At 41.4% G+C, this 14,213-nt stretch overlaps 1 non-coding gene across 1 annotated transcript; it reads right to left on the bottom strand.

Annotated features, from left to right (window-relative positions):
• Nucleotides 1–11,331: 11,331 nt before the first annotated feature.
• On the bottom strand, nt 11,332–11,435 carry LOC120229661. Its single transcript, XR_005527804.1, has one exon. It is a non-coding gene; the product is annotated as a U6 spliceosomal RNA (small nuclear RNA).
• Nucleotides 11,436–14,213: the final 2,778 nt, after the last annotated feature.

The raw sequence follows: 14,213 nt of genomic DNA on the forward strand, positions 1-14,213 counted from the left end.
AGGGAACCAAAAAATTATGAAAAAGTATCAAATAGAAATTATAGAACTGAAACATAATTTTTTTTTAATTTGCTGCTTGATCTATAAATTGAGTCAATCCTAGTCCCAATCCAAGTTATTTATTTTATGGACATGGACAAACCAGTTCTAAAGTTTACAAGGAGAAGTAGAAGGTCCAGAATAGCTAACACAATGTTGAAGAACAAAGTTCAGAGTAACTACCTGACTTCAAGACTTAACTATAAAGGTATAGTAATCAAGACAGTGTGATGTTGGTGAAAGAATAGACAAATCAATGGAACAGCACAGAGAGCTTCAAAATAGACCCACATAAATGTAAATTTAATTTAAAAAAAATTTTAATGTTTATTTTTGAGAGTTGGGAGGGGCAGAGAGAGAGAGGGAGACAGAATCTGCAGCAGGCTCCAGGTTCTGAGCTGTCAGCACAGAGCCTAATTCAGGGCTCAACCCACGAACCATGAAATCATGACCTAGGCTGAAGTCAGACACTTAATGAACTGAGCCACCCTGGCACCCCTATGTAAATTTAATTTTAAATGTAAATAAATTGATTATTGACAGAAGAGCAAATGCAATACAATGGAGCAAAGACAGTTTTTTTTAACAAATGGTGATGGAACAACTGGACATTTACATGCCAAACAAAAGAATCTAGACACACACCTTATATCCTTGACAAAAATAAACTCCAGATGGAAAGATGGATCACAGACCTAAATAAAATACACTATAAAGCTCCTAGAAGATAACATAGAAAACCTAGATGAGGGAATGGCAATTACTTTTTAACATCAAAACATCAAAAGCACAATCTGAAAGACAGAATTGATAAGATAGACTTCATTAAAACTAAAAACTTCTGCTCTATGAAAGATATTGTTAGGAGAATGAGAAAACAAGTCACAGATTGAGAAAATACTTGCAATAGAGAAATCTATATAAAACTGTTACTCAAAATATATGAAGAACTTATAAAACTCACCAATAAGAAAATTCAATTTAAAAAAATGGGCAAAAGACTTAGACTCCTCACCAAAGAGGATAATACACAAGACAAATATATGAAAAACTGTTCCAAGTCATATGTCATTAGGAAATTATAGATTAAAATGGCAATGACATACCACTATACATCTAATAGAATGGCCAAAATCCAAAATACTGATAACACCAAATGCTGGTGAACATGTGAAGAATTAGGAACTCTCATTCACTGCTGGCAGGAATGCAAAATGGGACAGCCACTTTGCTTTTTGTTTTATTTTTTTAAGCTAGCTAGCTAGCTAACTACCTACCTACCTACCTACCTACCTGAGAGGTTAGAAGGTACAGAGAGAGAGAGGGAGAGAGAGAATCCCAAACAGGCTCCATGCTGTCAGTACAGAGCCTGATGTGGTGCTTGAACTCACATACCATGAGATCATGACCTGAGCAGAAAGTAAGAAGAGTCGGACGCCCAATGGTCTAAGCCACCCAGACTCCCCAAATGGTACAGCCACTTTGGAAGACAGTTTCTTACAAAACTAAGCAGTCTTACCAGATAATCCAGTAATTATGCTCCTTGATGTTTACTCAAATGAATGAAAACATGTTAACACAAATATGTCCACACAAAAACATACCTGAATGTTTAGGGCAGCTTAACTCATGCATGAATTAAAAACTAACACAACTGAAAAAAAGTAGTGGATAAATCCACAATTTAGATGGATATACAATAATAGGGGCAGGACTTCTGGAATGGCAGAGTAAGGAGCTCAAAAAATTCTCTTTAAAAAAACAAAAATTAAAAACCCCAAATATTAAAACTGTACAAAATTGTCAAAAACAAAAGTGATCAAAGGCTTACAACAAAATGAGCAACATTTATTCATAGAAAAAATACTGAACCTTTGGGAAGAACAGTGGCAGTCTGTGATGTCTTAGCCTGTGGTTGCTCTTAACCCTTTTCCCCCACACTACCACACCAGCTCAAGGTTATCACAGTAATTGTTCTACATAGAGAGGCAAGCCATGGTAAACTATGTCTTTATTTTGGGAAGTAGCTTACTTGATTTGAAAAACCCCATGCCTAGGGGCACTGAAAGAAACAGTAGCAATCTCAGTGACAAAACAAAACAACAGTGAAGGCCAACAACTCAGCTAGCTTGAGGTTGAGGTCTTGGTTGAGGCAAGCAAGGGACCAGAAATTTATTTATTTATTTATTTATTTATTTATTTATTTATTTATTTATTAACATTTACTCACTTTTGAGAGACAGAGAGAGGCAGAGCATGAGCAGGAGAGGGTCAGAGAGAGAGGGAGACACAGAATCTGAAACAGGCTCCAGGCTCTGGGCTGTCAGCACAAAGCCTGACACGGGGCTTGAACCCACAAACTGAGAGATCATGACCTGAACCAAAGTCGAATGCTTATCCAACTGAGCCACCCAGGCGCCCTGGGACCAGAAATTTAATAGGGATATACAAGGAATGAGACAACCATCGTGGGTCTTGATATGTTCCCACATATCTATGGCAAAGCACATGAGCAAGACAGACCAGAGTGCCCTGGCTGTCCACATGTTCCTGGTAGAACTTGAGGCCATACAGACAGGTAGAGGAACATGATAGTGCCCAGCAGAAAGTAAAAGCTGTGGCAGACTTGTAAACTGCCTGAATTTTGAATGTATTCTCTAACCCACACATTAGATTCATTACACACCTACTGAAGAAGGTGTAAGTCTTATGGGCTCAGTGTGTTTGAACTGAACCTGTCACCAGTCATTGGCCAGTTAATTAGCCATGCAGAATTAGAGGCAATCAAGTCTTAAACATAAAGACAAGAATTAAAGAAACAAACAAGAAAGACATCAGTGACTGCACACTGCAGGCTCCACAGATTTAGCCAAGGCAAGTACTAAACTAGCAAAAGCAGCAACAACCTCTAGGGAGAAAATATCAGATTTCAGAATTGCTAGACTATATTACATAACAAGATTAAAAAAGGAGATATGCAAAGAAATGGAAAGTATGACCCATATATGGGAAGGGGGTGGGGAGTCAAAACAGTAATATACGAGACTTAAACAACCTTAACCAATTTGACTTGATTGACATTTGAAGAACAGGACACTTGATAATTGCAGAATGCTTGTTCTTTTTAAATGAACATGGAAGATAACCATTTTCATTTTAATACCTATTCTTTTTTAAAGTTTATTTAAGTAATTCCAAAACTGAGCATGGGGCTTGAACTCAAAACCCCAAGATCAAAAGCCACATCCTCTTCCAACTGAACCAGCGAGGCACCCCTTAACCCCTATTCTTGGTAAAAAAAAAAAAGAAAGAAAAAAAAACTTTCCAAAAACTAGAAATAGAACAAAACATTCTCAACCTGTAAAGCAGGATCTATAAAAATTCTATGGCTAAATATGATAACTTTATAGTGAAACATTGAACACTTTCCCACTAAATTTAGGAGCAAGGCAATGATATCTGCTATCATCAATTCATTCAATATTATATTACTGGAGGTCTTAGCCAATGCAGTAAAACAAGAAAAGTAACTAAAAGATATACAAATCAAAAAAGAAGTAAAAATTTTCCTCATTTTCAAAGAGCATGATCATATACAGAGAAAAATGTAAGAAATCTACCCCCCCCAAAAAAAAGAAAAGAAAAACTACTTACGCTAATAAATGAATATAGTAAAGTGTAAGAATATCAGGCCCATATATAAGAATCAATAGTATTTACATATACCAGCGATAAGCAATTGGAAAGTAAAAAAATTTAATGTTATTTATAATAGCATTGAAAACATAAAATATTTGCACGAATTATGTGCAAGACCTCTACACTAAAAACTACAAAATACCGAAGAGAAAAATTAAACTCAAAATTAACAGAGAGATATACAATGTTCATGGATTGGAAGAACACAATATTGTTAACTGGTCAATTTTTTCCAAATTGATCAATAGGTTCAAAGCAATATCAAATTTCTAGCAGTTCTCTCTTTTTTTTTGTTTTTAGAAAATGACAAGTTCTTTATATGGAAATATAAAAGGCCTAGAATAAGCAGTGTTGAAATAAAACAGAGGTGAAGAATCTACATTACCTGATTTCTAGGCTTACAAGAATGCTACTGTAATCAAGACATAGTGGTACTGGCATGAAGATATAAAAGATAGACAAATGGGACAGAATAGTTAAAGAGTCTAGAAATAAAAGCAAAAACAATTCAGTGTGGAAATAAAAGTCTGTTCAACATGCAGTGCTAAGAAAAATGAATGAAAATTTTTTCTAGAAGTTTATTTTCATGATCTTTGGATAGGCAAAGATTTCTTAGACAAGACTCAGGAAGCAGTACTCATAAAAGAAAAAAATCAATAAAATGGAATTCATCAAAACTTAAAGTTTAAATCTTCTCAAAAGACACCATTAAGAAAATAAGTAGGAAAGCCATAGATAGAGTAAATATTCTCTATGTCTATATGTTTGACAAATGACTTCTATCTAGAATATGTAAACAACTCCTACAAATCAATAATAAGATTCGATTAAAATTCAGTTAAAAAATGAGCAAAAGTCATGGAAAGAGCCTAAGTGTCCATCAACGGACGAATGGATCAAGAAGATGTGATTTATCTACACGATGGAATACTACATGGCAATGAGAAGGAATGAAATCTGGCCATGTGTAGCAACATGGATGGAACTTGAGGGTGTTATGCTGAGCGAAATAAGTCAGGCAGAGAAGAACAGTTACCATGTTTGCACGTATAGGAGGATTAGGAGGAACTTAACGGAGGACCGTGGGGGAGAAGAAGGGGGGAAATGAGGAGGGAGAGGAAGGGAGGCAAACCATGAGAGACTCTTGAATGTTGAGAACAAACTGAGGACTGATGTGTATGGGGGGGAGGGGAAGGGGGGTGATGGGCACGGAGGAGGGCACTTGTGGGGATGAGCACTGAGTGTTATATGGAAACCAACTTGACAATAAACTATTAAAAAAGGGAAAAAAATCTTCACAGAAAAAAAAAAAGAGCACAAGACATGAACAGACTCTGTTCTTGAACAGACAAAGGAAGATAGATACACAAATGACCAATAAACACATGAATGTGTGTTTAATATCATTATTCATCAGCAAAATGTAAGTTAAAATATTGAGATGTCACAACATGCACACTAGAATGGCTAAAATCAAAAAGGCCTTATCCTAATGCGGTAAGGATAGTGCAGTAAGCAAAATACATTGCTGGTGGGCATGTAAAGTGTAGTGATGCAACCACTTTTAAATTAGTCTGGAACTTTCTCATAAAGTTAACATGCACCTACCAAATGACCCAGCAATTCCACTTGTAAATATTTTCCCAAGAAAATGAAAACATATGTCCATAGAAAGATTTATGATGTCCATAGCAGCTTTATTTCAAAACTGGAAACAAACCAAACATCCACAGGTGATGGAAAAACACATTGATATTCATGTAGTAGAATACAATTCAGCAATAAAACAGAATGAACTCTACCAAACATTTAAAGAAGATTTAATACCAATTCTTCACAAACTGTTCCAAAAATTAGAAGAGGAGAAAATACTTCTCAACTCATCCTATGAGGTTATTATTACCAGAAACCAGACAAAGACATCAAAAGAAAACTACAAATGTCTTTTGTAAATACAGACACAAAAATCCTCAACAAAATACTATCAAACTGAATCCAGCAACATATAAAATGGAATATTCACTCTGACCAAGTGAGATTAGGCCAGGAACGTAAGATTGGTTGCACATCTGAAAATCAGTTAATGTAACATAGCTTATCAATAAAACACATAAACCACACTATCATCTCAATAGAGTCATGAAAAGTATTTGACAAAGTCCAACACTATTTATTGATTTAAAAAATTCAAAAAAATTAAGAATAGAAAAAATAAAAGGGAAATTCTTGTCTTTCTCTTACTACTTGCATTTAACATTGTATTGGGAGTTCTTAGCTAGGGCAATTAGGCAAGAAAAAGCAATAAAAGAGATCTATACTGGAAAGAAAGAAGGAAACCTAGCTCTATATTCAGATGGCATACTCTCCTATGTAGAAAATCCTAAGGAATCCGCTAAAAAAAACAATTAGACCTAGTCAGCAAGATCAATATTCAAAAGTTTAGCAAGAACAATATGCAAAACCAATACAAAAGCCAATTATATTCTACAGATTAGCAGTGAACAATCTAAAACTGAAATTGGAAAATTTCATTTAGAGGGCACATGGGTGGTTCAATCAGTTAAGCGTCCCCCCCCTTGATTTCGGCTCAGGTCACAATCCCGTGGTTTGGTTTACGGGTTTGAGCCCCACATCAGGCTCTGCACTGACCATGCGGAGCCTGCTTGGGATTTTCTGTCTCCTTCTTTCTCTGTCCCTCTCCACCTCAAAAATAAATAAATAAACATTAAAAAAAAGAAATTTTCATTTATAATAGTATCACAAAGAATGGGAATAAATTTAACAAAAGAAGTGAAAAACTTATATTTGGAAACCCACAAAATGCTGTTGAAAGATATAGATATTCCATGTTCATGAACCAAAAAACAATACTGTGAAGATGGCAATACTTCCTATGTTGATCTACAGATTTAATGCAATCTCTATCAAAATCCAAGGTGGCTTTCTTCCCCCCAAAATTGACAAGCTAATCCTGAAATTCACACAGAAGTGCAAAGGACCAAAAATGGCCAACATGATTTTGAAAAGGAAGAACAAAGTTGGAGAACTGATATTGCTTGATTTAAAAACTTACTGCAAATATACAGTAATCAGAACAGTCTGATACTGCCATAAGGATAGACATATAGATCAGTGGAACAGAATTGATAGTCCAGAACTAAACCCTTATATACTTATGGTCAATTGATGTTTTACAAGAGTGCCAAGACAATTCATGGGAAAAGAATAGTCTTTTCAATAAATGGTACTGGAACAGCTGGATATCCACATGCAAAGGAATAATGATAAGCCCCTTTCTTCAACAGTATACATAAAAAATAAATCAACAGAAGCTAAAGGTAGGGAGAAAGGGGAATTCTTTACTGAGTATAGAGTTTTAATTTCACAAGATGAAAAGTTCTGGAGATTGGTCACACAGCAACATGCATGTACTTAAAACTACTGAACTGTACACTCTAAAATGGTTAGGATGGTACATTTTATGTAATGGATATTTTACCACAATAAAAAATTTCTTTAATAAAAACACTGAACTCAAGATGGACCATGGTACTTAAATGTAATAACTGATGCTATAAAACTCTTCAGAGAAGACACGGATAAATCTTTGTGATTTGGAATTAGACCAAGCCTTCTTAAACACCAAAAGGATAAGTGACAAAAGAAAATGGAGGTAAATTGGACTTTGAAGGACGCCCTCAGGGAATGAAAAGACCACCAAATGGAGAAAATATTTGCAAATCATTTCTCTGATAAGAGAACTGTATCCAGAACACATAAAGAACTATTACAACTCAACAGTAAAAAGACAATAATCCAACTGAAAAACAGGCAAAGGATCTGAACCAACATTTCTCCGAAGAATATATACAAATGGCCAATAAACACATGACGCTCAGCATCATTAGTCATTAGAGAAATGCAAATCAAAATTACAATGGGAAGCCACTTTATACCCACTGGATTGCCTATAATAAAGAAGATAGAGGATAACAAGTGTCAATGAGGAAGTGGATAAATTGGAACCCTCATACCTTGCTGGTGGGAATGTACAACCATTTTAGAAGGCTGTTTTGCAGTTTATAGTTACCATATGATCCAGGAATTCTACTCCTAGGTATATACCCAAAGAAGTAAAGCATATGCCCATGAAAAACCATGTATACAAATGTTTGTAGCAGCATTATTCATAATAGCCAAAACGTAGAAACAACTCGAGTGTCCTTCAACTGATGAACAGATAAGAAAAAGTGGTATATCCATACAATGGAATATTATTCAAGCATTGAAAGGGACAAGTCTTACACATGCTACAACATGGATGAACCTTATAAACATTACACTAAAGAAAAGAAGCTGGACACACAAGACTAAATATTATGTGACAGTGGGATGCAGAATTGGCTGTAAAGGTATAGCATATAATTAGTATTTCTAAATGACTTGATTAATAATTAAATAAAATACTGGGGCGCCTGGGTGGCTCAGTCAGTTGAGTGACCACCTCTTGATTTTGGCTTGGGTCATGATCCCAGGGTCATGGGATCAAGCCCCATGTCCGGCTCTATGCTGAGTGTGGAGCCTGCTTAAGATTCTCTCTCTCCCTCTGCCTTTCTCCCCTTCTCGTGTTCTCTCTCTCTCAAAAATAAAGTAAAATATATAATAATTAAGTAAAATGCCCATGACAACTGGATTTAGAAAGTGAAAGAGACATGAAACTAAGGTAAAGCTGAGTTTTCTAAGCTGGGTGAGGGGTAGCTGGGAACATTGAAGAGACCTGGAGAGGCAGGGTAGGATCTAAATTTCTCAGGTCCCAGAGGGAAGCACAGATGTGAGAGCCATTGGCTTAGAGGCGATTGGTAAGGAGAGGTGGTGGTTAATTTCACCAAGGAAAAAGTTCAGAAATAAGAGCATGGTGGGGGCAGCTGAGCCTTCTGCCCTTGTTTCTGGAAGAGTGTGTCTGAGACCCTGGTCATTCAAGTGGCATGAGGGGTGTGTGGTGCTGGGGAAAGAACCAAGGACTTGAGTCAGAGGACCTAGGTTCTTGGCTTCAGTTCCATTTTGCTGTGTGACCTTGGGCAGCTGATCTCAGTCTCTGAGGCTGAGTTTCTTCACCTGTAATCAGGGATAATAATACCAGCCCTCTTTTCCAAAACTGTTGCATGGACCAAAAAGGAGAATGCATAAGAAAGTGCTTTGTAAACCATAAAAGACTCATCAAATGTAAGGGGTTATTATTATTGCAGTGGGAGATGCAGAAGGCCAGTAAAATGGATTTGGTTGCAGTAAGCACAGGGGTTACTTTCTGTTTCTTGAAAGAAGAAAAACAAAAAAAAAAAAAAGAAGAAAGAACCCTCCCTCCCCCAGCAGCAGCAAGTACTGCCAGGTGCACAATGTAGTTTTTCCAACTTTGAGAAGCAAATAACAAAGCGGGGGGGGGGGGGGGGGGGGGGGGGGGGGGGGGGCGGGGGAGGGTGCGGAGGGCAACTGGCTCATCCCAGGAGGCCTGTCTTCACCAATTGAATCAGAAATCACAGCTCAGGGAATAGTTGCAGGCAAGGGCTCAGGACAGCAGGCCCTGTCCTGGCGGGGTGGGGCCCAGGGCGTGCAGGGCCAACAAAGGTTGTCCACATGGCCCAGGAGTTGGTTCCTGGACCCTGCGGCTTGGAGCTTCCTTCAGTCCCGCCCAACCAGATGTGCTCCTTCGAGTCCCAGGTGGCCCATGAAGGCTGTTGGCAGCCCCTAGGCCACATTTAGGAGCATCCCTTCAGGGTTAGGCAAAGTGACCATGGCTTCACCACAAAATCGGCCAGGCTGGGTTTCTATGGCTCCCCAGGTGGCCAGCCTCATTAGAGCTGAGGGCCGCATTGGGCCTGCCAGAACTGTGAGCCAAGTCCAGAGCAGGAGACAGGGGGAGGCTGCTTCCAGTTCTTTCCAGGCCCAGAGACACGTTCCCCCAATGCCTGGCTAGATGTGAGCCCCTGAAGTTTGTGTGCCAGCCTGGAGACAGTCGTTTCAAATGACACCTTTAAGGCTGCTACACTTTTCCCAGATCTTCTTGGCCAGGGCTAAAAAAGACATTAACGATCATCTAGTCCAGACTGGCTGCCCCCATTTTCAGTTTAAGACCCTGAGGCCCAGAGAGGGAGGAACTTGCTGAAAGGTCAGATCAGGGGAGCTTCTCTGAGGCCGAACAATGGCGCTGAGTAGAAATTGAGTCTCTGGCCTCCCAGCTGCCCACCTCTCCCCACCCCTCCTTTCTCCCCATTACTGGTATTTTCCAGTCTCTTCTCCTTGGGGCCACTGCTCTCTCACCTCTCCGAGCTTTCCTGACCAGCCCAACCAGCCTGAGGTCTCCACCTGAGACTAAGATTCTGCTTCCCAGCCTCTGCTGTGCACTGGCCAGCTCAAGAGCTCACCTGCTGTGCCAGGCCGCCTCACCGACACTCCATAGGACTGAGCGGGGCTGGGATGCAGGGAGGTGAAGGTGAGGTCAGGAAGAAGGTCACCTTTTGAAAAATGATTCTTGCATTGAGACCCTGTGTGGAGCTTCCCTTATCCCTCCTTCAGTTGCCTCTGGAGCATTTGTTCTTCCCTGCAGCATTCATTCTTTAATCCCTGAAATCTTGCTGAGGACTTAGACTCAGAGCCCTGCCTTGGGCAAGGCATCAGGACATAGATACTACGCACCAACTCAGCCCTGAACTCAAGTGCTCCCAGTCTGGCAGAGGCAGCATCAGAATGGGCATTTGTCCCCAGTGTGATCAGAATATGATATGAAGGCAGCACAGGGGACTCTACAGGCCCAGAAGATGTCCCCTCGACCCCCAGCCTGGGCTGTCAGAGAAGGCCTCGAGCTCCAGTGTAGCTTGAGGAGACATTTCTAGGCAAACAAGGCAGGGAAAGGCATTCTGAGAAGCCCACACTAGGAGGAGAAGGTAAGTGGCATGACAGGATCAGGGAATTGTGTTGGATTTCATGTGGTTTAAATGATAGCCTGGCAGGAGTGAGGGTGGGTGAGGCTGGGGGTCGACAGGGGCCACATGTGAAGGGTGCTGAAGGCACGTTGAGTATTTTCCAACACCACCAAGCCATTAGGGCAATTTTTTTAAGTTTATTTATTTATTTTTGAGAGGAAGAGAGAGTGCAGGGGAGACAGAGAGAGGGAGAGAGAGAGTCCCAAGCAGGTCCTGCATCGTCAGCACAGAGCCCGATGCGGGGCTTGAACTCACCATTAAGTCAATTGTGATGCTGTCTACCTGGAGATACCATCAGATCCCATGAGTTAAGGGCTCAGTCCTACAAGACTCCCACCATCTGTGCTTCTGACCAATTGGTTATAAATTGGAGGTTTCCTTGACCTCTTCTTCAGGTTCAGTTAATTTGGTAGAGAAGCTCACAGAACTCAGAAACACTGCTGTTTACCAGTTTATTAGAAAAGATATTATAAAGGATGCAGATGAAGAGCTAGATAAAGAGGTACGAAAGACAGCATGAGGTCTAGTCTTCCCTTTTCCCTCATATCCTGGGCATCCTGGAGGGGTGCTGGGGCAGACCCAAAGAGCCCACATTCTTTGTGGAGTGCCATATTGCCTTTACCTACTGAACCTTACTTAGCATGTCACCCTCCCACAGGGGCCATGCTAACCTTCTCTGTCTCCTTCTAATTTTAGCATATGTGCTGCCGAAGTGAGCACTCCTTACTGATCCTTAGGCTTCCCATCCAGCAACAGGAAAGATGAAACCCAATCATATCTCAAGGGGATTCCACCCCTAGATGAATCAGAATCAGCTATGGAACTTTGTACATGACAAACACATGTGCCCCATCCCAAGCTTATTATATCATTCTTTCGTTCCACAAATATTTTCACACATGTACCACGTGCTGGACACAGTTCTAGGCTGTAGGGATACAGTAGTGGGCAAAGTCCCTGGCCTGCCTTCATGCAGTTTATACTCAGAATCTCTTGGGATGGGCCCAGACAGCTGGATTTAGAAAAGCTTCACTAGCAATTCCAAAGCCCAATGTTACTTACAGGCTGAATTGTATCCCCCTCAAAATTCATATATTGAAGTCTTACCTTCAGTAACTCAGAAATTGGTTGTATTTGGAGATAGGACCTTTATTTAAAAAAATTTTTTTTAATGTTTTTATTTCTGAGAGAGAGAGAGAGGCAGCGTGAGCAGGGGAGGGTCAGAGAGAGGGAGACACAGAATCCGAAGCAGGCTCAAGGTTCTGAGCTAGCTGTCAGCACAGAGCCCGATGCAGGGCTCGAACCCACAAACCACAAGCTCATGCCCTAAGCCGAAGTCAGACGCTCAACCAACTGAGCCACCCAGGCACCCCTGGAGATAGAACCTTTAAAAGGGTAATTGAATTCAATGAAATCACTGGGTGGGCCTAATCCACTACAACCAGCGTTCTTTTAAGAGGAGGTTAGGACATGGACAGAGAGGAAAGACCGTATGAAGCCACAGCGAGAAGGTGGCCATGTACAAGCCAAAGAGTTGCCTCAGAAGAAACCAACCCTACCAACACTTTGATCTTGGACTTCTAGCCTCCAGGATTGTGAGAAATACATTTCTATTGTTTGAGCTCCCCAATCTGTGGTACTTAGCAATGGCAGCCCTAGCAAACTAAGATATTTGGCCTCACCCAGACACTGCTGCTAAAAGGACTGGACAAGGATGCAGAATGCAAATGGAAAGCACTCCCGGGTAGTGTGAGCCAGGTAACCCTAAACTTAGAAACATCTGTATAGGTTTGGCCCTGATAGAAGCAAGTTAGCTTCATGTGCTTCACAAAGGCATGACTCGGCTGGAAACATGGATTGAATGGAGCAGACTACTGCTGGAGCCCTGCCCCAGACCCCGACAGGCCGGGCACAGGCCCCTGCTATCCACAAAGAGCCGGATGCACAGGAATGACCAGAAGACCCCAGGGTTCTTACTTCCATAAGGAGGCTCCACTAGGGACAGGCCTTGGGAACAGCACCAAGGACCCATCCTGCCCAGAGAGACCCAGAATGGGCAAGGATCTGGCCTGAGGTCACACAGCATGATGAATGCAATCCAAGCTGGAGTCTCACCCCCTGCTGGTGCCAGCTGCTTTCTCCTTCAGCCCCGGCACTTCGCCCAAACCTGCTGCCACCCGCTTTGCTTTCCCACCCTCTCCTCCCCACCTCTCTGCCTCTGACTAAGGCCAGGAGCATGATTTCAGAATGATGAAACCCAGCTCCTGAGGTCACGCCAGCCTCTTTCAGTGGCTGTAATTTTGCACGGCCTCATTCCCCCCAGTAGACTGGGGCAGCCACCAGGCCTTTGGCACATGTCTGGGGGGCATGTGAGGGTGAGACAACCAGAAGAGCCAGGTCAAGAGGAATCATACATTACGGATCATCTCCTGACCCAGCACCTGTCTGGGGGACACACAGACCGATAATACAACCTTGTGCTCACATCATGCCTTCACACATCATTCCACTTAATTCTCATAGCATCCCCTTTATACTCAGGCTTTCCTAGTCAATTACCACCAAGCTGCTTGTATCTCTGTCCCCTGTGCCGTGCTGAGTCACATCTCTGGGGGCTTGCTTCTCTGCTGTTTTCTCTGTCTGAATTGTTCTTTCTTCCTTCTTCCCTACCCTCCTTGTCTGCTTTGCCTGGCTTCTCCTGCTCAACCTTTAAGGCCCAGCTCTGGTACCACCTTTTCCAGGAAGCCTTTCCTGTCCATCCTCCCACCCCCACCCCGAGCAGGTGGGCCTTTATATTTCTAAGTGTACACTCATAATAAACTCTCTGTTCATCGTATTGTATTTTAATCACCTGCTTACACATCTATGTACCCACCTTGAGAGCAGGGATGGCGTTGGGACTAGGTCTGGTTCATCTTGGTGCTCCAGCCCCCAGCACAGAGCTAAGCATAAAATGAGTCATTGAATGTGGGACAAACCCCACCACCACCACAGGGATAGATGAGGCAGGGAATGTTATCCCCCATTTTACAGAGAAAACTGAGGCCGAAGAGGAGTTACCTGACCTGTTCAAGGGCCCAGGGTGAGTTAATATCAGAGCAGGGACTAGAATTTAGCTCTTCTGGTGCTTAGACTAGTTCTCTTGAGCTCCAAGGATTCATGGAAGCATTCATGGAACAACCAGCCACAGGGACTCTCACTGAGCCATACCAGGTGTATTGGTTGCCTATTGCTGCTAGAACAAATCACCACCAACTCAGTGTCTGAGAACAACATATATTTATTATCTTACAGTCTTGGGTGTCAGAAGATCAAAAGGGGTCTCACTGGGCTAGAATCAAGGCATCAACAGGTCTGCATCCCTTTCTGGAGGCTCTAGGGGAAAATCCATTTTCTTTTCTTTTTTTAATTTTTTAAATGTTTTTATTATTTATTTTTGAGAGAGAGAGAGAGAGTGCAAGTGGGGAAGGGGCAGAGAGAGGAGACACAGAATCTGAA

Source organism: Hyaena hyaena, unplaced genomic scaffold, assembly GCF_003009895.1.
Source record: "Hyaena hyaena isolate Hyena2069 unplaced genomic scaffold, ASM300989v1 scaffold_34, whole genome shotgun sequence".
Classification (NCBI taxonomy): Eukaryota; Metazoa; Chordata; class Mammalia; order Carnivora; family Hyaenidae; genus Hyaena; species Hyaena hyaena.